The following is a 24,065-nucleotide window of genomic DNA, read 5'->3' on the forward strand; positions in this document are numbered from 1 at the left end:
AAAACTAATCGGAGAAAGTTCTTTTTTACTCAATCCACAATTAAACTCTGGAATTTGTTGCCAGAGGATGTGGTTAGTGCAGTTAGTGTAGCTGTGTTTAAAAAAGGATTGGATAAGTTCTTGGAGGAGACGTCCATTACCTGCTATTAATTAAGTTGACTTAGAAACTAGCCACTGCTATTACTAGCAACAGTAGCATGGAATAGACTTAGTTTTTGGGTACTTGCCAGGTTCTTATGGCCTGGATTGGCCATTGTTGGAAAAGGATGCTGAGCTTGATGAACCCTTGGTCTGACCCAGCATGGCATGCTCTTATGTTCATGTATTAAGGTTAATGGGGGTTATTCGGATATCTTCCTTGTTAGTCAGGGTACGAGACAGGGCTGCTCAACCCCTTATCCACACTACTTTTTGCCATTTTTCTGGAAATGTTTGCAAGCTAATCCTAAAATCACAGGAATCGATATAGGGGAATACTCCTCTAAGTTATCCTTGTTTGCAGATGATATACTCTTTACTCTAGTGAATCTGTCTGATTCTTTATTAGCGACAGTAGCAGAAATGATAAACTTTAGTTTCTGGGTTTAAGATTAATTGGGGAAAAATTGGAGATCTTGAATGTAACTGTTCCCTATGTGCAAGAGAGGCACATGGAGGGTACCTACAGTGAGATGGATAGCCACTGTCTGGTGAATAATGAGACCCAGAAGATGTTTCCCTTGAATGAAGGCAATCCGAAGACTCACCTCAAGGGGTTGGAGAGGTATCTTCAAGAGTTTGACGATGTCATCCGTAATGAAACTACCGCTCGCTCCGGTATCGATGAGAGCAGTAGTCACAAAGGTGTGGGCCTTGATGCCCAGGGATATAGGAAGCAGAAGTTGAGGGCCAGAAACAGTTGCGCCCAAGCTAGAGACCCCTGCCGGGCTCAGGCACTGCAGTTTCCCAGGCGAACGGGGCAAAACTGCAGACGATGTCCAGAAAAGCCACAGTAAAGGCAAAGCCCCTCCTTTCATCATTGGAGATTTTCAGTTGAAGACAATTGCCCACGATTTACCTCCATGGGTTCTACCATGGATAAAAGTGATGGTACAGGAGTCTTCACTGGAGTGCTGGGTGCACTTGTGGGGCGTACTGGAGGGGGGTGTGGAGCCTTTACTTCTAGGCGTTTTTGCCAGAGGTGATGGTCAATCCTTCCGGCAAGAGAGATCAAGTCTTCTTGAGACGTGGGAGTCTCATGGATAGCGAGTTATCTTTCAGAGCACAGGAGAGTCCATCTAGGAATATGGCTTGCAGACAATCTTCTTGCCACCCAAGTTCTGTGGCCAAGGTCCGAAACTCCACCGTGTATTCGGAAAGGGTCCTTGACCCTTGATGGAGGTGGAGTAAGCTATGATTAGCGATAGCCATGCGACCTGAGTCTCCAAAGGTCTGCTTGAAGAGGGCAATGAAATCAGACAGCTTGGAAAGGATGGGATCAGAACGTTCCCATAAGGGAGAGGCCCAAGCCAGAGCCTTCCCTTCTATCCGGGACAGAATGAAGGTGACTTTAGTGATCTCCTTCAAAAACAATGCGGGTTGCAGTGCAAACTGCATAAAGCACTGATTAAGGAAACCACGACAGGAGCGTAGATCCCCATTAATCTTAGGGGTGCAGGAAGTGCCAATGTTGCTTTGGGAAGTATGGTGGTCGAAAGACCCAACGGGTTGGCCAGTGCTGTATCTTGGAGCTGAGAGCGCAATTCTTCCACTGAAGAAGCCAGCATCTCTAAAGCTTGATGATGTTGTTTCACTGTGGCGGCCAGTCCTGGTAGGGCCCTGGAGGCAGGAGACTCCGCCGCGTCCATGGCCTTGGCAACCTTTTGCACTCAGGGGTGGACCCTTGTCCTGAGGCAGAGATGGAACACCTCCTGAAAGGGAACAGGAGGTAACTTCCCCCAGGGGGTGGAGCACTAGAGGAGACAGAGGCTAGGAAGAGCTTCACCACTGGAAGCCCGAGGTCCCCCCAGGAGGAGCCCGTAGGGCCCCGGACCACTTGGACTTAGGTGGGTCTCGCAGGGTCTCCTAGGAGAGTGAAAGTCTGGCGTGCCCACAGAGACAGGGTGAGCGCAATTGGGTTCAAGGATGACAACTGGTTGGAGCAGGGAGAACCAGAACAGAATTGGTGATGACAAGGAGAGGAACAGAGCCAGAATCTGGAGACGAGGTCAGGCAGATGAAAGGTCAATGTCCAGAGGTCAGTCTGAGAGTGGTCAGGCAAGGCGGGGTCAGGTACTGAAGGTCAGTTGAGGTCGAAGGCAGACTGAGGTCTTGAGGCAGGCGGCAGGCATGTCCAGAACAGACTGTGGTCTTTGAGGTAGGCAGCAGGCAGACGAGCAGGTCAGGAACAGGCTGTGGTCTTAGAGGCCGGCGGCAGGCAGGCAGGTCAGGAACAGGCTGTGGTCTTTGAGGCAGGCGGCAAACAGGCAGGCAGGTCAGGAACAGGCTGAGGTCTTTGAGGCAGGCGGCAGGCAGGCAGGCAGGTCAGGAACAGGGCTGAGGTCAGTACTAGTATGACAGTCCGAGGGTACTACCTGGGTAGACCGACAGATGAACACAGGAACATGCAGGAACAGGAACTAGGATGCAGGGACGAGTCAGGAACAGAAATGGAACAGAAGGATCCTGGAACGAGACTAGGACAAGCAAGCACAAGTACAAGCGCAGAGGCAATCTCAGAGCAAACCGACCCGATTGCCAAGGCAAGGAAGTGAAGACAGGAACTTCCTTATATTGGGGGATAAATCAGGGCGTGCCACGGAGCTAGGACCCGCCCTTGGCCCTACATGAGTCCGGGCAGTCCGCGCTCTCACATGCGCGTGTGTGGGCGTGGCCAAGATGGCCGAGGACGCCAAACCTCGGCGTTAGGGCCATTTCGCAGTGGAAGGCCCGGCGACCGCCGCCGAGGGACACCGGGGCCTGGCAGGACTGGCACCTACCGCGAGGGAGGTCATCCCGTGACCCGCTGTGGGACCATGAAGGTGAGCAGGTCCCTGTGCGGGATGGCTGCAGGCAGGGCGCGTAACAATTACAATTTTATGGTGGTAAAAAAATTCATTTTTATGCTTAAAAAATAATTTTATTATCCAAGCCCTATCTAATTCCAGTACAAATTAACCATTAGAGTTGTGACATTAATTTGACTTTCACCAGATTCTTCTAAAAAAGCTGTTAAATTCCCAGTATCCAAGGGGGTAGATGAAACAAATTTTCCTTTTAAGGCACCAGCTTTCTCCTTTTTAGAATCAGGCAGATGGAAAACACAAGCAATCAGTGGAACTGATTCAACTAGAACTTTTAAACCTTCTATCAAGTACTTCCTGAACATTTTTATTTATTTTTATTTATTTATATTCTTTTTGATACTGAAGTATAGCTGAGTGCCTTCACCCCGGTTTACAGTGTAACAACTTCATACAATGAACAGGTTATAAAATATAACACAATATAAACATAGTTATAACATCTCTGCAGCAGCAGAGTATAACATGTTAGAATGAGACAATTTAAGGTTTAATTTAGAAGAAACTTATTATCTCTTTAGGAGAAATAATATACATGTTAGGAAAAATAATCACTCACAGATTTTTTGCTTCAGAAATGTTTTCCAGATTCTCCAACTTTCTGTGAATCACATAATTATCTTTCATCACAGCAGCTACATTTGTTTGAAGTTGCACAACTTTCTCCTCCACTGTATCCACTCTCTTAGAATTCTTGACCAAAGATTTTTCCTTAGATTAATAACTTTTAGACTTAAAGCTGCCTGGACAATTTGTGCAGACAAAGTTCTCCCCAGGCCTTCATTAGCTAATCAAATCTCCTCCAATGTAAAGGTTTGTGATTTAGTCATAACAAAGAAGGACTGTGTCATCTCACCCAGGACTTGCCACAGTAACGTCCCATCCTGAATGGCAGTAACATCTTGAGCTCCCAAATGGGCAATCACTTGTGACGTGACCATCAGCTTCTCAGGACTGCCTGAGGCCACCACTGTCACTTCCAACTGGGCCCTCCTCATCGGTGAGATAAAGTGATGTCATCAATTGGGGACAGAGACTGTTCCTCGAATAGAGCACTGAAACCTTCCCCAGTAAGATCTGCCACTGTCCTTTCCTCTGGGCTTAACGAGATGGCTTATGCTGCAGGGGATAGTAGCAAATCCTTTCCTACCTTCTCCCTGCAAGGCAGAATCTTGGAGGACACGTCAAGCTGGGGACACTCATGGATAACAAATCACTCAATCGGCCCCAGAGTAGGAGCACACGACAACTCGCCAGGGTTAACTCCTCATTTTACCTTTTATTTCACCATATTAGCGAAACATATACATTTCAAGGAAAAGCAATGCTAGATAGCAAGAGAGATCAGCAAGCATTCGTCTTATTGCTCCGCTCTCCTGTTTTGACTTTCACTGAGTCTCATGACATGCATTTTTAAGTTCACACAATCCGCATATATACATAAAATCATTTGTATGCACGAAAGCAAGATTTTCAGCACCTAAACAATTTATGTGTATCATTAGCAACCAAGAAACAGGGATGCAGACATTTAAAGCGGGTGCAAATGCATTGAAGGTACATTAAACCTGCTGCCCCATGGCCAGTCAGATTTTTAAAGGGGAAACCCCTTGGTGGGTTTCCCCTTTGAAAATGTGCTTGCAGGCTTGAAGTTAGTTTGAGTGGTATAAATTCCCCCCTCCTCCTTTTGTTTTTTTTTTGTTTTTTACATTTTTCAAATACATTTTATGAACCTCTTTATTATGGCCTCATTCCTCCTTTTTCTAAAGATTTCTACTTTCAAACTGTTTATGCTCATACATGGGACCAATTTTCAATAGGCACTCAGCTTCATCTAGCTGGTTAAAACTTAGCCAGCTAGATTTAAGCCACTATCCTTATTCATAGGGACAGCCACCTAATTTTGCTGACTGGTACTGAAAATTAACAATAGATGGTTAAGATGCTCTTACTGAACCAACCTAAGACTGCCGAATGCACCTAAGACTGCCAGAATTTGAGTGAAATGAGGCAGATTGATTTAGCCACGCTCTGGTGCTTGATTTTCTAAGGGCCGATCTAGCCACCTAACTCCATACTTAGGCCTAGATTTTCTAACACACCGTGGCATCGTGAATTGCGTGGTACAGGGGGGGCGGGCCGGCTTTCGCACCCAATAGCGCCATCATAAAAGGTGGTGCTATTGGGTGCAAAATAGGCAGTGAAAAGGCTCCTTACCTTTTCGCTGTCTGCCATGTCTTCACGGCGTCCGCCCTGGTGCCACCCAGACTCCTCCTGTTCCGGTCTTGACACCGCCCCTTTTTAGTGATTGCACGCGAAAAGTCCCTTTTTGCGTGCAATTGCTTTGAAAAATGACCCTCTAAGTTTAGCAGACTAGATTTAAACCTTTTTCAGCCACAATCTAGCTGCCTATGTTAAGCACTGTGCTCCAGGGTGAATATCAGTCTCTATCTGTCTTTAGATAGTGTTTCAGAAAGCAATAAGGCACTTTCAGAAGCTATTTTCTACAGGTATCACTGAGTTCCTGATGGCCTTGCCATCCTGGGTTTCTATCATACATCCATCTTAGATAAGTCATTATTTATAACTAAATTCTGCCAATGCCTTATGGGCTTTAATAAGATGGACTGAAGCACTATCTTCTGCTAAATATGTTTCCTTATGCTTCAGTAAGGTGAGAGCAGTGCAAAGATGACGCTCTAAGGATGCAACGTACCTTACCTACAAACAAATCCTGAAATGATTCTGTATTAATGAGAGGAAATAGACACACACAAATAACTTTTGTTTCATCAGCAGTTCATGGGAAACTAAATCACAATTGTCAGACCACTGTAGCTGATACATAGCAGGAACATTTCATTAGATGTTTGCATATGTGCCTAATTTACTGTATCTAATCATATGCAAGATGCAAAACTTAGAAATATGCTGAGGCTTACCTTTTTCTGTACTTTGCAAGTGGTTAAAACATTGTGGAGGCAAATATAACTGGGTTTAAAAAGGGATTAGATAAATTTACAGATGAAAGATCCATCACATGCTAATAGTCTATTGGAAATAACAGTCAGGGATGTCATCATGGCTTCAGTGCATCCTTAAATCATGATTACTACAACTGGAAAATGTGACAGCAAAAAGGCAATTCTGCTTAAGCCCTGTTTCTTATTCACTTTCTTTAAGTACCTGCTGCTTGCCACTGTTGGAGACTGGATGTTGGGCAACATGGACCTTTGACCTGACCCTAGTTCCGCAATTTTGATATTCTTAGTCCAGACCTGACTCATCTGCATTATACGTGTGTTATCAGTGTACTCTTCCAATCATAGATCCTGAAAGAAAGATCTCAGGATGATCAAATGAAACCTTTATATGATTTTCATCCCTCTGATGATTACCAGGCATAGGAATCTTCTTGCTGTTGTCAAACAGTTCTATTGCTGCCAAGAATGCTTTCCTTTCCTGTTGCCTGTCAAAACAGACTTATGGGTAGCATGTAACAATGGCAGGAAAAGAAAAACCTCTTCCTCTACTCACTCAAGACAGTGGGCATTCATTGTGTATCCTCTATAAGTGATATTGATTTGTCACCAGACTATGTTATTGACACCATTCAGTGTGGGTGTGAGATGCTGCATAAGCGATATTTCAGCTAATGTTACCATTACAGTATTAGAGATCTGGGCAATGTGCATGCCTGATGGGTTTGTAATGGTGAAATGATGCATCCCTGCATTCCATGAGTCTTGGGATCACATTTGAATAAATGGATTGTCTTTTCAATTCCTCTTCCTGCTGGCCCTTTCTTTGTTCTTACTTTGGTTAAGGTGTATTCTTTTCTTTTCCTTGTTTGATGGTGTTGGAGTCATTTTTTGTTATGTATATAGAGGATAGGCCGTATGGATTCAGAGTTTTCACCCAGACACAGACTAGTTTGAAGGCCACAAGCCAACCTCTGATTGAACTCATATTTACTGTTTTGAACTGTGAAATGTTTATGAACAGTCAGGAGTCTGTTTATTTTAGTTATTCCAGTAGGTTTATGATGAGAAAGCAAGCAATTAACTTATACTAAAGCCTGAGAGAGAATGAAGGCCACACAGCTGTGCCTGAAATTTGATAAGAACTCAGAGGGAAGGAACATCACTGTTTTCCCAAGCATTGTAGTGTATAAGGGAAAATAACAGTGAGAGAAAGAGAGAGAGAGCATGCTCTGGACGTGATAGCACTGGCTGATCATTTGGAAACATATAAACTTTTTATTTATATGTAGTAATTATTATTATTTACCATTACTTCTTCTGTATGATCTGATTTTATTTGTTTTATTCTCCTATTGCTCAAATAAACTTGCTTTCCTACTGGAATCATGATGTACTGAATCAAAGTTTGTGTAGGGAATAAGCTCCTGGGTTCAAGCCCCCAGGTATAATCCCAGTAATTGTGTGTGTTTATATTGGGTAAGTCCCCAAGGTAGTTCTGTGTGCATGCAGGTGATAAGCTCCTCAGGTAGCCCCCAGTGTTGACCACAGTGAGATTAGCCTCCAAAGTCAGAGCCCCTGGACAGAATGCCAGTGTGCACGGTCTGAACCTGCAATGAGGATGTTGGATTCCAGGTGAAAGGTTTATATGAGTCTTTAATTTGTGCCTTTGTATTTCTTGATCTTTTAGTGTAAAGGGCAGATTTGTTTATTTTGGGACCATATAGTTTGTGTTAAGAAATTTTCTTGTAATCTTCCAGAAACATGATAGAGCATAAGAAAGCCTACTGAGTACAGAATATTGTGTGTATTTAACTTTAGCATCATGTGGTCACAGAAGGTGTAATTTGTTAAGAATCAAAAGGACGGTAAGATAGAATTAAAAGCAGAAACAAAGAGAAAGTACATTTTGGAGACTGCAGCAGCATGTGGGAAGAATCCATGGATCCTAATGTTGCAGTAGGGTTAAATTCTTTTGATGATGTAGAAAATAAGATTTCTGAGTATGTCAATGCCACAATACCCCAAAATAAGAATAAACAGAGCTGAGCTTTAACATGGCTACTGTTAGATATTACAAGTGCTTGGTCACAACGCCTTAAGATGTTGACAGATAAATTTAAACAAGAAAAATGTAATAAATTATTGCAGGAGAAGTTATCTTCTGCCCAGTTAGCAGAAGATAGACAACGCTATGAGCAGTGTGAGGTTGATTTAACTGAGAAGCTAAAAATTGCTAGTACCCAGAATGAAGCTTTAAAGTCTGAAATTAGTTGTTTAAATAAACAGTTACTTGATAAAGATGAAGAATTAGAAATTATTTGGAAACACTCTGAACCTCAACCCAAATCTCCCTCTAATTACGAGAATGAAAAGGAAGGTGATATAAAGATATAGACGCTGTCTATCCTCCGGCAGCCGATGCACTGAATTTTCCCCCAGTGACTTGATGATCTGATCCAGGTCCTCTCCAAATAAGAACTTCCCCCGAAAGGGGAGGGAGCCAAGGCTCGACTTGGAGGAAGCATTCGCTGCCCAGTTGCAAAGCCACAAGAGCCGACGGAGGGCGGCAAGTACTGGATCCCCTTTGCGAGACGAGGTGGCGATGGCAGGAGCCACAGGGATCGGCGGATCTGGAGGTGGGTCGAGGTCCAGCTCCTGAATAATGTGGTGGATGAGTTCATCCAGCTCTTCTTTTTGAAAAATCCGTAGGGCTCGAGGGTCGTCCCCCTCCGTATGTCCATCTGGATGCACCTCCAGGGGTTCCGGGGAGACATCTCTCACCGGCGAAGCCGCCCCGTGGTACACCTGGGTGGCACGGGAGAGGGACCCGGGCTTAACGGACGAGGCGGTGAGACCAACAGCAAGTTTAGGAACCTTGGGGGGAGGGGCCCCCAGGGGATTAGGGGCCTGCGCTCCCATACCCTGCAAATAAGCCATGTGCATTGCCAGAATAAAGTCAGGTGAGAAAAACGGAGAGCTGATTGGAATCCCTGGGGGGGGGACCATCCTGGGAGCCCCGGTCAGGCAAACCTCCCGCCGGGGGCAAAGCCTGTTGAGAGCCAGTGCAACCAATCCTGTCTGCATCTGGGAGCGAGTCCGTCTCACGCTGTCCCCCTAAAATGGCCGCCGTTCCCGCCAAAGGCGGCGTCGTGGCCGGCCCGCGCCACCCGGGCTGAGGAGGAGGCAGGTCCGAAATCGCACCGGAGGACTGCAGGGTGCCTTCCCCGTCGGGGAAGCACCGCTCACAAAGCCCCTCCCTCAGAAATTGATTCCCCAGCTCGCCGCAGGCCTCACACCTCGAGGACCGCGGCATGTCAGCACCGGGAAAAAGAAAAGCCTCGGGGGGGGGGGGGCCAAAGATGAGCTAGTGCTGCGGGGGGGCCTGGAAATGGCCCTAACAACCCGCCGAAGGGGTCCAGTAACTGCGGGGGAAATCCCCGTTTCAATTGAGCACACACCCGTGGGCGGAGCTTGCGAACAGCGGGACCCCCAATGACGCGTGGAGCGGCCGGAACCACCGGCATCCACGGGGCACCACCAAAAAGAAGTAAACCTGTGGAGAAAGAAACAAAAAACTTCCACTTACCCCAACGGAAGAGGAAAGGAGTATAGAATAGAGAAGGCAAAGCCACAGACACACGCCTCCTCAAAAATTGAAAACTTTTTTTTTTTAAACTTTAAGGATCCAAAATGAAGAGAAACATAAGACAGGGAAATACTGTGGAGAAAAAGAAAGAAATAACTAAAAATGAAGAAACCCTGTCAATCTGGGGGAGCCAGTGGATCCCCCCACTCGCATCTGCTGGAGTCAGAAGAATACTGAGCTCCAGCAGAGGGTGCACTACTCTATATGCTGACGCTCTCAAACTCTGTTCTGACTCCATCTGCTGGTCGGGGGATATAACCCACTGTCTGGACTGATCCAGGTACGTACAGGGAATTTATATTGTGTCTGCATATTATAAAATGGCCATGCGTCCATGCACCAGTTTGAAACTTAGTGTCGCTATTTTTAAACAATGTCCATATCTCATGTAAACTTTTTACTTTTGCAAATGTTCCATTTAGTTTTCTCTATTTTCCTCATTTTATCATAGCCTTCCTTTTTAAAGTTATATGCAACAGCAGTAGTTTTACTTAATGTCCTCCTTCCAGTTTTTATGTCAGATTTGATTGAATTATGATCACCATTGCCAAGCAGTTCTACCACTGTTACCTGTGTTCCACTGAGGACTAGATCTAAAGTGGTTTCCTCTTTCTGCTTTTCTATCTCTAACAATAATTACAGTTAACACCTTTTCAAATCAAACACCACTGATCACTTCTCTTATAGGAAATCGCTCTCACACCTTCCCACTACAAAGCAGTATCAATTTAAAAATCTTTTTATATAAACTAATCAACCCAGAAAACATTCTTATGCAATCTTTCAACACTCACTTTCTCTCAGCAAAATCAATACTTATACCACAGTAATCTAATACTTTTGCAAGCTTAAAACAAAATCTGAGATCGTACCTATTTGAAGTCTCACACACCAGCATACTCGGACTCTGCTATCAGCCCTTCTGTGTATTATCATCTTAATGAGTCTATCAATACATGTCCAGAGCTGTATTTTCAAGGTTTATCTCCCTGTAAATGTTTTTCTTTTATCTTTATTGACTTTTCACTCTATAGTTTTTCAACTTTTACAAAGCATATTATACACTAAAATGGATGTTTCAGTGCTGATGCTAAGCAATGTGCTATTGTGGCAAGATGAAGACTGTAAATGTTATGGGGTTTGTGTGTGATGCCTTGAATCATGCATGCAAAATCCAGTAAAGCAACTCATCTCTCGAAAAATGCTTATAAGCACCTCAAAACGAAGACATTGGCATAGAATTAGAGTAAAAAAGATCAGATAGTATTCTGTCTAGGTAGAAGCGACTCTTCTCTGGCAGAATACTGTGCATATGTATAGATTCAAACCTTTATGTTGTAAAGTGCTCCACGAGCCAGACAAGGTTCAAATATGTGTCCTTTATTTAGTTCCCATTTAAAAGTTTGAATGCCTTGGCTTGATACTCTGTAACCAATTTAACTCTGGCCTAGAATTTTATTTTGAAGGGCACAGTGAAAGAAATGCCACCACCCACCTTGCAAGGCCTTATTGTTCGAATGAATTATTTTAATCATTGAAGGTCATCTGTTACCAGATTGGTAGTATGAAAAGGAAATTCAGACTGAGGTAGCAAAAATGCAAATAAGCATGTCAATGGTTTTCTTTTAATGGATTTTCTTTTTCTTGTCGCCCTTCAGCACACTGTAGAACTTGAGCAATGAAATTATTTAATTAACACCAGCAGAATTTTAGAGGATGTTATCAGTGTCTTCTCAATCATGTCATCTGAAATATTCTTGTTAAAATATTACAAAGGCATGTAAAATGACTGAATTATTATTTCAGCATTTATATAGCATCCTAGGGCAAATATATTATAGCAGATTTGTTACATGCAGGCATAATAAATCCATGCCCCAGAGGACCTACCATCTAAGGGGGCAGCTTTTTAAATTGCCCGCATTGGAAGAAAGATTGCGCATATGAGATTTTTACTTGTAGGCTTTGCACCAGTTTTTGAAGTGAAAGTATGCAGATGCATTTGTTTGGAGCTAGCCACTAGTACAAAGTACCAATCAACATTTGCACCTGCCTTTTCTATAGACAGACTTTTGTTGAAAAAAAAAATCGATGATCCTCTGGGATCCCATCATCACTGGATGGTGTGGTTCAGTATTAAAGTGCAGATAAGTGATGGTTCATCCCAAGGCATGGGTACTAGATTTCAGGAAAACTAACTTTGTTAAAATGGGATGAGAAAATCTAGGAGTAGTAGAAAAGAAGCTGGATAAGAAGATCTAAGGTTAGTAGAAGGGCAGGGGGAAAACCTAAAGGCAGATATTGTAAAAGCAACTAATCTTTTGTTAGAAAAATAAAGGGAAAATAAATAAAAATAAGAAGAGAAAGAAGCCACTATGTTTTTCTAATGATGTAGGTGAAAAAGTAAGGAAAAAGATTAGCATTAATAGACTACAAGAGATCATAGAAAAAGAGTTCAAGAGATGATTTTCCTCAAGATTCTCCATTAACTGTTTAGTCGCAGTTTTCTCCAAAATCTGGAAAGAAATGGTAGGGAAGAAATAGGGTGATAGCTTTCCAGTTTTGCTGTATTTAATGAGGGTTGCCTACACCATGGATCATTTGAAGTCAGTTTTAATCAATCTGGAATTATTTCATCACTCAATAAATTTATAATTTTCATAATAATTGATGCTAATTCTTTCCTTAATACCTTTAATGCATTAGCCAAAATTGGGTTAAGAGGGCAATATGATAACAATGTTTTGGAGATCATTCTGAAAATAAAGAAAGACAATACCAGCTTATGTCAGATTTATATCTAATTGTGGTAATGTCCACAGTTGTAGGAGAAAAGACAGAGCATAGATTCTGGATCTCTTCTTGAAAAAAGGATAGAAACTTGTCACAATTAGCAGGCACTGAATAGGTATTATAAGTTAATATAGTTAAACGCCAGCATATATTTTAATTTTTGGCCTAATTTTTATATATTCCTTTTTTAATATAGACATTAGCAGTTCATTTTTTTAGGTAGATTGTTTCATCTTGTTTATCCCATTTCTTTCTTTGAATTCTGCTGACTTCTAGCAGAAGTCCTGTTTTCCTCTGTACAGTTAACCTTTCACTTTTATTGTCTATTACCTTAAATTTCCTGCTACTTTTCTGCTCTGTGTGATAAGGAAAGAGGGAAAGAGAAGTATTCTTGAGGCAGATGGTGGGTTATATAGCAATCACAAGCTGAAAAGTTAATTAGTCAAACACCGTAAAAATGTCAGAAGTATTGTCAATGATCATCAACTCATCAAAGATGAACATTTGAAATAGCAAAGATTGCAAAAAATACAAAACCTGTTGGTCTTTTAAAGTGCTGAATGTGTGACTTTAGTACGTGAACTGTGTCAAATCTGCCTCCAGCACATTGCCTCCTTTTACCACCTGAGGCTACTGAGCTGTTTTCCAGCCATCTTCACCTTGCCTGCCTGTTTCTGCTGCTGGGACCGTTCTCTGCTCATGAGCCTCCTGTGTACTATGTAAACCCCCCCCCCCCCTACACCCCCCCTGCTGACATCATCAAGGGACGCGAGCTGTAAAGGTGCAAGTGGTCGCTGGAGGTGCCTACCATCTGCTTCTAGCACATTGCCTCCTTTTGCCACCTGAGGCTACTGAGCTGTTTTCCAGCCATCTTCATCTTGCTTGCCTGTTTCTGCTGCCAGGACGTTCTCTGCTTGTAAACCTCACATGGACTGTGTTACCTCCCCCCCCCCCCCCCGATGTTATCAAGAGGCGCAGGCTGAAAAGGCATGAACGGTGCCGGAGGTGCCACGTGCCTGGCTTCGTGTGCTGAAGGAGTGCCCACATGGGGTATGCCCCTTTATGCACCCCTTCGTGGCGTCCAGAGAATCTTAAAAGATTTGCATTTTTCATCACAGCACAAGATCAACACTTCATAGTGTGTGCCACAATGGCCATTGATCATCATGTAAACTATACAGAGACTGTTCTTAATTGCAGAAAATATAATTCCACCACTTAAATTCATAAAATCAGATTTAAGAGACATACAAACATTGATCAAGTTTCTTTACTTCCAAATATTTCAGCCACATCTTGTCTTTTATTGTCTATATTTTTGTTCAATGCTTAATCAGTAACTAAAAAGACACCAGTTATGAATGACCTGCTAAATGAGTTTTCTCCTAATATTTGTTGTATTACCGAAACAAGGCTAAAAACCTCCGATACAGTATTAACTAATCAAATAAAGTCCCCTCTGTATGACATCTTTTCATCATCGAGAAAAAACCATAAAGGCAGTGGATTAATGCTAATTGCTAAGAAAATTCTGAAGTTGAAGCAGGTTGATTTCTCAATTGCTCCCACTTTTGAAGTAGCCCTATTCAAATCTAACACCTTACAGATTTGTTTAACCTATTGCCCTCCTGGCCTATTGAAACACAATAGTTCTCCTTTATTTGAATTTCTAGCTAACAATTTATCTGATGATATTCCTGCTTTCATTCTAGGTGACTTTAATTTGCATGTTGATGTCATTCCACGATAGCCTGTGATAGTTTTCTAGATATTCTATTAGCCCTAGGCTGGGAACAGATTATTCAGGAGCCATCTCAGAAGGCGGGAAATACATTAGATTTAATCTTTGTCAACAATACTTTAGTTAACAATATAGCCATATCTGTCAAACCTGTTCCCTGGTCAGACCTTAAATTAATCTACACAACCATGACTATAAACTCCCCTTCCTCTCTTTATGTCAGTCCCGACTGTACTTATTCATATGATAGGCCCATCAAAACTGAAGAACTAATTCAATTACTACCAGAAAGCTTAACAAAACTTAATCTTGATAATATTGATACAGCAGTCTTATCTTAAACAGAGTCACTTACAGTGATTACAGATAAACTCAGCCCCCTTACTTTTAAGAAACAATCTAAAAGAAGAATTAATACCCCTGGTATAATAATGAGAGAGTTTAAAAGATTGTTGAGGAAGAAGGAAAGATTCTAGAGGAAGTATCCCTCAGGTCTTTCCTTGGGCACATATAGGTCTCTATTAAATAAATATAGAAATTTCATTATCAATGCTAAATGAGATTCTTATGCTAAAAAAATCCATGATATCAAATTTAATCCTAGAGTTTTGTTTCGTTATTTAAAAAATTGATGAGCCCCAGTCCAATGAGCCAGCAGTTCGATAGTACCAATTCTGAAAGGAAAAGTAATGAATTTGAAACATTCTTTAAGGAGAAAATTCAAAATTTGATTACTAATCTTCTCTCCTCTCAGGACCAGATCACTATATTATATAACAACAGCCTTTCATGGCCAAATTTTGAGCCTGTTTCTTCCTTAGAAATTGAGTTAATCATAAAAAAAAAAAATGAATCCTTCAACTCATCCTAATGATGCGGTACCTATAAAAATATTAAAGACAGTATTTCACCTACTTTCCATTCCTTTTGCTAATATGGTTTACTTAAGAAGGAAAGGTACCCATCTCACTAAAATGTGCTAACTAAATAATTATAGACCTATTTCAAATTTGCCTTTTATTGCTAAAATAATTGAAAAAGTAGTTCAGATCCAGTTGGCCGACTATCTTGAATCAAACAACTTACCCCATCTGACTCAGTTCAGTTTCAGGAAACATTTTAGTACAGAGTCTCTTCTGTTAGCTTTAATCAATACTAATTTTTCAGGGTTTTTATAATGGTCAAGCCTACTTTTTGATTTTACTAGATTTATCAATAGCTTTTGACACAATCGATCATCAAGTTTTGATTCAAAGATTATAAGAAATTGGTATTTGCAGTATGACCTTGAAATGGTTTTCTTTTTATCTAAAGGATCAGGTTATTTTTTGTAATTCTTCATCTGTTAAAGTTGACCTGGGGGCTGGGGTCCCCTTGGATTCATCTATGTCTGCCACGCATTTTAATGTCTACCACTCTGTAAATTATTATTGGGATTAGGGATTACCTATTACATAAAAGCAGACGAAGTTCAACTTCTGATTCCAATTAACAAATCCATTGAAAAAACTTGAAACTTATAGAGGTATACATGTCAGCCATTCAGCAACTCATAAATCATATTAAATTTTTCTTGAATACTCAAAAAACTGAAATCCTACATTTAAACAGAAAGGGGTAGATTTTATAATTCTACGCGAGCGCGTACTTTTGTTCGCGCACCAGGCGCGAACAAAAGTACGCCGGATTTTATAATAAACGTGCGTAGCCACGCATATCTTATAAAATCCAGGGTCGTTCCCTCCGAGGCCGCTCCGAAATCGGAGCGGCCTCGGAGGAAACTTTCCTTCCACCTCCCCCCACCTTCCCCTCCCTTCCCCTACCTAACCCACCCCCCCCGGCCCTATCTAAACCCCCCCCCTACCTCTGTCGCAGAAGTTATGCCTGCTAGAAGCAGGCGTAACTTTGCACGCACTGGGCCAGCTGCCACGCACCATGAACGCCCCCGGGCCGAAACCACGCCCACGGCATCGACCCCAGATGACGCGCCGACCATGTCACGCCCCCCCCCGACACGCCCCCCGATGATGCGCCGTCCGCGTCACACCTCCCGACACGTCCACCCCAAGAAAGCCCCGGGACTTACACGCATCCCGGGGATTTGTGCGCGCCGGAAGCCTATGCAATATAGGCTCGGCGCGCACAGGGGGGTTTTAAAAGGGTTACGCGCGTACCTTATGCGCATAACCCTTTTAAAATCCGGCCCAAATGTTTCATTGCTTACGCCTGTTACTTTTAAGAATGGTTCCACATGCCCATGCACGAGACCTTGGAGTTATGATTGATAGCGAACTAAATATGAAAAAGCACATCAACCTTAAAATCATAAATGGCTACCACAAATTGCATATTTTAAAATGCTTAAAGCCTTTATTAAACTATGATGACTTCCATTCTGTACTTAAGATTTTTTATTTATTTATTTATTTATTTATTTATTTATAGAGTTTTATATACCGTCGTTCGGTATTGCCATCACAATGGTTTACATGTTTCCATTAAGTTAACAATCTTAAGAACATGATATGTGCAAAGTAGTGTTAGAGGAGTCATGGGATAGTTAATAAATTAACAGTGGTCTGACATAGTGTTGGTTAGGAGGAATATTTGCATAGTAATCTTGCTTATCTTTTCCAGTTTAGACTATTTTAATGTCCTCTTAATGTGTTTCCCAGTAAGTACCAGTAAGGCCACTTCAATTGCTTTAAAGTGCCACAGCAAGAATCTTAACAGGAGGAAAAAGTATGATCATATCATGCCTACACTGAGGGGCAGATTTTCAAACGGGTACGCGCGTATCCCCGAAAACCTGCCCCAAGTTCCCCCTGTGCACGCTGAGCCTATGTTGAATAAGCTTGGTGGCGCACGCACGCCCCGGGACACGCGTAAGTCCCGGGGCTTTCTTGGGGGCGGGGCGCGGTGGGGGCGTGTTGCGGTGGCGCGTCATCCGGGGCGTTCCGTGGGCGGGGCCATGGGCGTGGTTCCACCCCAGGGGTGTGGCTGCAGCCTCTGGACCAGCCCCACGACTGGAACATGGCATGCCGACAGCCGGCCCGGCGCAAGTTACGCCTGCCTTGGGCAGGCGTAACTTTTGCAATAAAGGTAGGGGGGTTTAGATAGGGCTGGGGGGTGGGTTAGGTAGGGGAAGGAGGGGGGAAGGTGCGGGGGGTGGAGGGAACGGAGGCAAGCTGCGCGGCTTGGCGCGCACAGGCTGCCGATTTTGCACAGCCGTGTGCGTGCCGACCCCGGATTTTAAAGGATATGCGCGGCTACGTGCGTATCTATTAAAATCCGGCATGCTCTTGTTTGCGCCTGGTGCACGAACAAAAGTACGCGCGGGCGTACTTTTTTTAAATCTACCCCTGAGTGTCTTACGTTGGCTACCAATAAAATACAGAATAGATTATAAAGTATTATGTCTTTTACATAAATCAATACTTAAAGAGAAAGGTGAATGGCTAAACTCAGTGATTCATCCTCACATTCCTCAACAGGATCTAAGATCTGCAAATAAAGGCCTTTTGACAGTCACTTCAGGTCACATAGCACATCTAAGGCCTAGATTCTCTAAGGCTGCAGACCTAAGAGATTCTGGCGGTAACGGGAGGTGGGGGGCAAAGCAGGGGGTGGGCCTGTGAAAGCCAGCAGCGATCGCACCTCCGCGGTGCTATCGCTGCTGGCTTTTGCATCCAATAGCACCATCGTAAAAGGGTTCTTACCTTTTCTCAGCCAGCGATCTTTCCGCCACGTCTGCCCTGACGACGCCCCGACTCCTCCCCTTCCGGGGCCAACTCCACCCTGATTTCGCCCCGAGCTAGCTATCGCACGCGAAAAGGGACTTTTTGTGTGCGAAAAGTCCCTTTTCGCGTGCGATACGCTATGAAAATGAACCCCTTAAGTGAAGTAAGAGAGATTCATTTCAGTGGCTGGTCCCAAATTGCTTATCAACCTTTCTTCACATTGTCAACGGAGTTGAATGTCTACCAAAGACTGTTTTTGAAAGTCTTTTTTGTCTGATTTTTTAACTCTATATTAATAACAAAAAATTAAAAAAATATTTTTTCAATTAATAAATTTAAATTTTTACAGTGATGGTGAATGATTAGAAGACCGGTTGGGTTTTGGTTAAAATCACAACGTCTGGCTTGATGACACCGTCACTTAGGCTATAATTTAAATTTCATTCGGTTGCCCTTGTTTTTTACAGTTTACCGATTCGGTTACTGTACTGACTCCTTTTGTTATAGATTATTGGTAATTGAAGTCTCCCATTATTACTTTAAGATTTATATTCAATTCAAAAAACTGTATATTATTATTAACAAGTAATTGTAAATGGAATGCCACAAATATAGAACCAAACAAATATTTTAAAACTGTTTCCTTTCTTTTTAGAGGCTCTTAAGTATCAATACTAGTTCTTCATATCTGCTTGTCAGAAAAATATGATTTAAGATCTTGTGGTGACTGATAATGACTTAGAATGTGATTCCAGTATTCAGTGCTTTTAAAGAATTTGATTCTTTGAACTTCTTTGTGCAGGTGTTTCTGTGTTGACTGCTGAAGATAGTAGGTAAGTAGAATTATTCTGTTGATGTATGTCTCTGTACTTCTTTCTCTATTCTGTCTCTTTTCTTTTTCTCTCTTTCTCTTTTAGTTGTCTCAGTGTGTGTAAATCTTGTGTTAAAGTACTGTCTAACTAGACCTTCTATTTTTTTTCATTTCTGTGTCTCGGTGAGTGTGCACACAGCTGTTATCAGATAGTAGTGTGGTCCTTTCTCCACCAAGGCTTGCATTGGTAGCTAGTGCAGCTGGAAGACTCTGAGGAGGTTCTTGCTCTCTCTGTCTCTCTGTTTTCCTGGAGCTTTGGAATGTGCTGTCTTCATTGGAGGAGGTCTCCTGGAGAAAGAATACTGCTTATTCTTTAAATAAAACAATTGCATATATCTGGATACAATGAACCCACAATTCTTCCAAATATGTACTAGTATCTTGTTCAGTGTAGTCTTTGCTAGCTAGTTGAACTTTCTTTATCTTTGTGAAAAACTAAAGACAATTATGGTAAACCCTATTTAAAATGTCACATAGGGACAAGCAAAGGCTGAATACAGTGATGATCTTTAAAAAATTCAGAGTCTCTTGTTTCTTTCACTTGCTCTCTATTCTATTATTGGAGATGTAAATAAATGTTTTTCCTTTCAAAATAAACTTAAATACTATTTCACACCAAGGTCCCATGGTATAGGAATGTATGCTGTCACAGGTTTCTCTTATTGCAGCTGAAAATATTTGGTTTCTTTTGTTCAGTTTCTCCAGTACATTCTTTAACATTGGTAAGATATGTTACTAGATCTGAGTCCATCCCTCTTGTAGGTACTTATATTATTTACAGAAACTTCCAAAATTATGTAATTGTTCCCAAGCATTGAAATAATCTAATCCTGAATATGAGGTTACCCAATCAGGTTTAGCACAGTAATAGCAAATAAATACCCAAACATTACGATAGCTCCAGTGAAGTAGAACTGTTCTCAATTAACTCAGACTCAGTTCAGAACCTGATACCATTCAATATTTTCCTTAATACTGCTATTATTGTAGGACAGTCCAGCAATATTATCACCTTCCTTTTAGGAGAAAAGACATCTGACTCATCTTAACTTCAATCATATATACACGGCTTTTCTTTCATACTCTGCTAGGCTTAGTCTAATTCCACGTCTCATCATTTTTTGTTAGCATTAACTGATACTATCCTATGTCTTACCTTCTCAGGTCAAATTTACAACTGATTAACACTTTATAACATGTTACTCACACAATCACATTTATATCCAAGTGGCCTAAAATGATCCCTCTGTTGGGCCGATACAGAAAACTTCGTGGGAGAGCAGGCGAGCACCCGCTCTCCCGGTGCGCACCCAGGCCACTCTCCTGGGCGCGCGATCCAGTAAATAAATTTATGTAAATGAGGGCCCGCGGTAAAAGGAGGCACTAGGGACACCAGCGCGTCCCTAGCGCCTCCTTTTTGACAGAAGCGGCAGCTGTCAGTGGGTTTGACAGCCGACGCTCAATTTTACCAGCGTCTGTTTTCGAGCCCGCTGACAGCCACGGGTTTGGAAAATGGATGCTGGCATAATTGAGCATTCATTTTCCAACCCGCAGGCCGTGGGCAGATTTTTAGATTTTTTTTATTTTTAATTTTTTTTTTATTTTTGGGGCCTCCGACTTAATATCGCTATGATATTAAGTCGGAGGGTGTACAGAAAAGCAGTTTTTTCTGCTTTTCTGTACACTTCCCCGATGCCAGCCGAAATCAATGCCTGCCTTTGGCAGGAGTTAATTTCTGAGAGTAAAATGTGTGGCTTGGCTGCACATTTTACTTTCTGAATCGTGCGGGAATAACTAATAGGCCCATCAACATGCATTTGCATGTTGCGGGCACTATTAGTTTCGGGGGGAGGGGGTGTTTGGCTGCACGTTTTCGCACTTTACTGTATCGGCTCGCGTGTTTTTAAACTTTAAATTGGCACTAGTAGCCTCTATGACAGAGAAGCTGCCCAGTACATCTGTTGCTGAGCAGTGCCTATAGGTGTTCCTCTCAAGATTTTCTCACTGACTAGCTTTCTCCTCAATATGTATCCCTGGTCTTCCTCTGAAATCACTAGGGGGGTACTTTGAGCTGGTATTTATGGTGAAATAAACTATTTATAACCTTTCTGCTTTCTGTGACAGTAAAAGATGAGAAATGTTAATGTGCTTTAAATTGGTTGTTTGGGTCCCAAATACTTTAAACTGGACAAATCACTAACTTGAAATGTTCTTATGTCAATCCCTTCACATTGTTTCCTCTGGCTAACTCTCAATTTCTGTAATATTTTAGGTTTTATTGAACCCAACTGGCTCACTAGTATGACACTGGAGAACAATTTTTAACATAATTCCTGTTGAGTTCGATTTTTCAGCTGTTTTAGACTTAAATAGGCATGCTGATTTCAAAACTACAGTTAGTTTTCTTCTATCACGTCAAGTTTTTTCTCTACAGCCTATCGTAGGCCTGGATTTATCAAAATGCACAAAATATCGTATACGATAGGAAAAGGGGTGTGTTTTATGGTAATAGGCTGTTTATCGCAAAGTGCGCTATCTTAGTGCTTCGTATAGGTATTACTGCAAACTGTGTTTGACGGTCCACAGATTCGGAAGTTCATTAAAGATGAACATTTCATCGGGACAATGTCAGAACTCCAAAAGAATGCTTTGTTGTCATTCAAAAACCTTGTCAAGGACTTTCTTGGAAATACACGAGCACAGAATTACACCGAAATTGTCCAGAAACTCTTGGAGAGCTTCAAAATGCTTTGTTGCAACATGAGTATCAAGGTGCATTTTCTGCATAGCCATCTTGCTGACTTCCCTCAAAAACCTTGGTGCAGTCAGTGATGAGCAAGGTGAACGATTCCACCAAGATTTGAAGGTCATGGAGGCACGGTATCAGGGTAGATGGGATGTACATATGATGGCTGACTATTGTTGGAGCATCAGGTGAGATTGTCCACAGATTGAACACTGCCGGAAAAGCTATAAGCATAAATTTTACCTTAATATGTATGTTTGGTAGCAGAACTTAACTACTTACTAGCAGAACTTAACTACTTACTAGCAGAACTATATATTGTTACTTACAGTAACAATATATAGCCTTTGTATGAATAAAATAACTTTAAATAAACAGTTTATTCAGGTAATTTTTTAAAAATTTCCTTTGTATGTACATTTTGTATGATTTTTGGGACAAAGGGAGGGTATCCTGTACCTTAAAAAATTGACGTGATAGAGAAAAACTGGGGTCATTTTTGGATTCAGATGTCAAAAGTTAGTCAAAAACAAGTGTCAGATCTAACTCAACGAAAATTGTGTTCCCCAGTGTAATTGTACTTTCATAGAAAGCACGCTACAGGCATTATAAGAATTTGTTCCCTTCATCTCAAAGAAATAGTATCCAGTTTTCCAGGATTACAGTTCCAGTTTTCCAGTATTACAGTTTCCAGTTTTCCACTATTACAGTATCCAGTTTTCCAGTATTACAGTTCCCCTCACTATGGTCAAATAACCTAGACAGAGAAAACTTCTCAACTTCACTGGCCTACATGCTCTCCCTCCCACCATCCAGAACATATAACCTATTTCCATGGCAGGAAGATTTAACTGGGAATATTACACACCAATAATTGATTGAGTGCTTCTGGCCAAAATAGCATAGAAGCTTTATCTTTTGTGCTCTATGCAATAACTTTCCCATCAAAAGAAGCCAGCTCTGGTTCCAGGTGAAAATGAGTTTTGAGGATGGTCTCCTGCTCCTCTGTTGACCCCTGTTTACATTAGAGAACAAGGACTTGGTTTATTTTTAGCCCATGCTTTCTGGATTCCAAAAAGTAGGTGGTGGGACCCACAATCTAAAAACAGTCTTCTCATGAAACTTCAACAGATTAGGATAGATTTGAGGGATTGTAAACCAAATGACAATAAATGCACATTAAACATTTTTCTGGAAGAAATTTCTTTGAAGACCTGGTTCAGACAGGAAAAATGATTCAATTTCAGATCCTTATTTTTAGTTGAAACTGCCAGTTTAGAAACATCTTTTGGAAACCTTGCAATGCAACTTGAAACTTGAAATCCCTTCTCTGTGGTAGGTAAAAAAAAAAAAAGCTTTGTATAATCCTTGATTAACTTAAATGACACTGTGCAGAAATACATTGGTTTATCTGAGAATTTCAGAATCTCATTACTTTGGGATTTAGTGATGGATTCTGAGGTAGGAAGCATATTATTATTGCACACCTCAGCAATAACATTCACTTTATATATTTATCTGTAAATAAGGTCATTAAATCCATTCAAGCACTTTCTTATTAATTAAGAATGGTTCTCTCTCATGCTAAGTATATATTAGGTAAGATCAAACCCTTATGGATGACTACCTGTGGCTCAGGGCAAAAACTATATAAATCTATGAAATTAAAAGTTTGATTTTTTTACATATCCCTAAAGTAAAGACCAATAGCTAATTCCTGATCACCTGTTCCTCACGCTTCAATATTCTAACCACATGGAACTTGCAGAAAAGATTAACAAAACTTGCAAGAAAACCTGCTTGGATTTACATAGACCCATTTTCTATAAAGCCTGCATATTTGAGCCTCTCTGTAGTTATGGACCTTTTTCTCTTCCAACAGCTTCTCTGAAAGCAGAGGGATCTCAGTTCAATACACATACCAGAAACATGTGAGACAATGGTCTGCAGAAAAAAAAGGGAACAAAGCAAGCAACTTGTAGGGGAAAAAAAGGGGGAAAAATGCAAGAAAATAGAGTTAAAAAAGAAAATTGTGGTCAAGGCACAAAATTGTAAAAATGGTAACTTACTTGTGGCCTTGGACTATAGTATTCTGGATCTTTCAAAACATCTCATTATAGTAGGCTTGCTTGCGTGATCAAACCTGAATAGGAGTCTCTAATCTAATGATGATGCTGAATTGCAGAGTACAGTAAAATATGTCCAGCTGCTTTTAAAGCAATTCTTCATTCTCTAGCAAACCTTCATTTCAGAATACTTTCAAATTCTTATCTTTCAAGAACATCTCTCAAGGTTTCTGGCAGTACAATAATGATTAGCATGTGACATTCTTCCACAAACTGATGCAAATTCTTAAAAAACAGTCAGGATTGCCTGCCACAGCATCTCAACCTAAGGTCAAATGTCATGAAGGCAGAAAAATATATATGTTTCATTCTACAACATCTTTCTTGTCGGTCATTAAAAAGGTATAGAACCTACA

The 24,065-nt window shown here is 41.5% G+C and overlaps 1 long non-coding RNA gene across 1 annotated transcript in view; it reads right to left on the reverse strand.

The window, feature by feature from the left end:
• Positions 1-23,736, reverse strand: part of LOC115093834 — a 44,537-nt gene extending 20,801 nt beyond the window's left edge. The window contains exon 1 of the long non-coding RNA XR_003857420.1: positions 23,653-23,736. This is a non-coding gene — a long non-coding RNA (uncharacterized LOC115093834). The remainder of the gene's footprint in view (positions 1-23,652) is intronic.
• Between the last annotated feature and the right edge of the window lie 329 nt (positions 23,737-24,065).

Source organism: Rhinatrema bivittatum, chromosome 6 (assembly GCF_901001135.1).
Source record: "Rhinatrema bivittatum chromosome 6, aRhiBiv1.1, whole genome shotgun sequence".
In the NCBI taxonomy this organism is placed as follows: domain Eukaryota; kingdom Metazoa; phylum Chordata; class Amphibia; order Gymnophiona; family Rhinatrematidae; genus Rhinatrema; species Rhinatrema bivittatum.